At 39.6% G+C, this 2500-nt stretch overlaps 1 protein-coding gene across 1 annotated transcript in view; it reads left to right on the forward strand.

The window, feature by feature from the left end:
* The window catches only part of LOC135109778 (uncharacterized), a 121368-nt gene that overhangs the window by 84668 nt on the left and 34200 nt on the right, over positions 1–2500 (forward strand). Inside the window, exon 2 of the mRNA XM_064021422.1 lies at positions 834–955. The gene's annotated coding sequence lies outside the window, so the exon portion shown is untranslated. The remainder of the gene's footprint in view (positions 1–833; positions 956–2500) is intronic.

Consider the following 2500-nt stretch of genomic DNA (forward strand, 5'->3'; position numbering starts at 1 on the left):
AAAAAGAAGTCAGCCAGTCTCACTCATATTATGCACCAATTGAGACATGCATTATAAAGAGATACAGTGAATGAAACCACACCAATCTGTTTACATAATAACACCGGGTGGGAGGTTAGGTTTGCAGGTGGCGAGAGAGATTGGCAGCTGCTAATGGAGTGGTAAAGAGCCTTTCTACCCTCACTCTGGGCCTGGTAGGTGACGTGGGCTGACAGGGAGGGGAGGAAAAGAAAGAGTGGGAGGGTGGTGAGGGTATGGGGGCAAGGTTTTAAGGGGCGGGGAAGCGTGAGGGTGAAGAGATCCTTGAGCTGCGAGGGCCTAGCTGATGAAATAGTGTCCTGAAGGAGGGCATCAGGGAGGGGGAGGATATGAGGGAGGGCTAGAGAATATGAGGGAGGTGAAGTGGAGGAGGAGGAGGAGAAAAGGGGGAAATGGGGAAGAAATGGAATTGCTTTAGCGTGATTTTTTCTTTGTTGGTCTTATTTGGGTTTCTGCGTTTTTTTTTTCTTGCTTCATCATTGTCATCATCTTTTTTACCTACTTCTTTCCTTCTTTCCTTCTTTTCCTCTTCTCTCATTTTTTTTCCTCTGTTCCGCTTATTATTATTATTATTATTATTATTATTATTATTATTATTATTATTATTATTATTATTATTATTATTATTATTATTATTATTTTATTATTATTATTATTATTATTATTATTATTATTATTATTATTATTATTATTATTATTATTATTATTATTATCATTATTATTTTCCTAGTTGTTGTTGTAGTAGCACCAGAGCAAATGAGATAATAATAATGCTCTCTGTTTTTGCTTCGTAGGATAAGATCACAAACCTCGGAAAGCCAAGAATAAAGGTGAAGGACAGCCGTTTTAGCTCGAGGTCACAGAGCAGCGCAGGTGATTAGGATGCACGTGTACCTGACTGGGCAGCGGCAGCAAGGTAAGTGGAGTTCATTAGTGTCTCAGGTGCGGAGATAAATGCAATAACAGCCCCTGAGGCACTGAACCCAACACTATGTAATTAACAATATTCATCCCTTACTGTCACGTTCAAAGGAGAGAGAGTGTGTATACACTTGCTCTAGGTAGTAATGCAAGTGATGTCATGTTGTACAAAGTGTTTAGGACAGAAAATAAATCAGTATTAGACAGTTATCTTCACTTACCACGACTCAGTTCTTATTGGTCTTTCTCAAGCACCTAATATAAAGCTGTTCATTAGTCTATAATATCAATTTATATTTTATTTATAAGCATGAAATTCAATGAATTTGGTGGCATAATTTCTTAGGGTCCTTCAGTGTCTCCTACTCTTGTGTTACGCGGGAGGGAATTTGCAGACTCACTCACAGTCACATGAATATTTTCAGGATATTAAGACAGATGTACGGATGGATATAGATGCAGACTCACTCAAACACACGTGATCATTCATGAACTACAAGGGATAATATTCTCTCTCTCTCTCTCTCTCTCTCTCTCTCTCTCTCTCTCTCTCTCTCTCTCTCTCTCTCTCTCTCTCTCTCTCTCTCTCTCATTTTTGTCCATCTTACAAAATCAAATTAGCAGGCTTTCTACAACTTGTTTTCAGTTTCAGGTTTCTCTCTCTCTCTCTCTCTCTCTCTCTCTCTCTCTCTCTCTCTCTCTCTCTCTCTCTCTCTCTCTCTCTCTCTCTCTCTCTCTCTCTCTCAACGTTTTGTTTGCTGATGTTTTATATGCTACTTTTTTTTATTTTTTCGTATTCTTTGTTTTTCCATTCCTCATGGGCACACTTCGTATCATACGCAGCAATGTACGTTGTTTCTCTTCATGCTCGCCGACTCGTGCACCTCCGCCATTTCACATTTCACATAATATGACTTACACTGTACCATTTTTACGTAAACACATTCTTCGTTCCCTGGTATCGAGGATTTAATTATTCCGCGCTCTGCCTTGCGTGTCGACTCACAATTTCTGGCTGAGAATTTGTTTTCTTCCAGGATAAAAGAAAGACGAATGTGTCGATGTGAAGACAATTAACAACTTACTAAAACATAAATATTGCTTAGGTGCTTCTATTTTTATTTAATTATTTTGTTTTGAGCGATACGAATACAACGTCCCTTTAACTCCCCAGGGAAAAGAATCTCGTCTCCCAAGCGACTCGTCTCCCAGAGGTGGTCGTTCACGCTTCCTGTCTGTGTTGTATAAGCTGTAAGACTACAAGTATGTGTAGCTGCAGATAGTCTTCAAATTGTGGACATGCACAAACCTTTCGAACCAAATACTTTCTCCCTGCGACGTTCAAGATACTTACTGGGAGGAACTAACACAGGAGCATAACACAAGGCAGCTCTTTCATGGCGTCACGCGGAGTCAATAACATATAGATCTGTTGACAAGAGAGTCACGCCTCTCTCTTGTACAGCGGCAGCCAAATAATACCAGTTACTTTTCGATATGCCAGTATTTTTATCTTTACTCTCAGAATGAGCAACCAGAA

The sequence above is a fragment of the Scylla paramamosain genome, chromosome 2 (genome assembly GCF_035594125.1).
Source record: "Scylla paramamosain isolate STU-SP2022 chromosome 2, ASM3559412v1, whole genome shotgun sequence".
In the NCBI taxonomy this organism is placed as follows: Eukaryota; Metazoa; Arthropoda; class Malacostraca; order Decapoda; family Portunidae; genus Scylla; species Scylla paramamosain.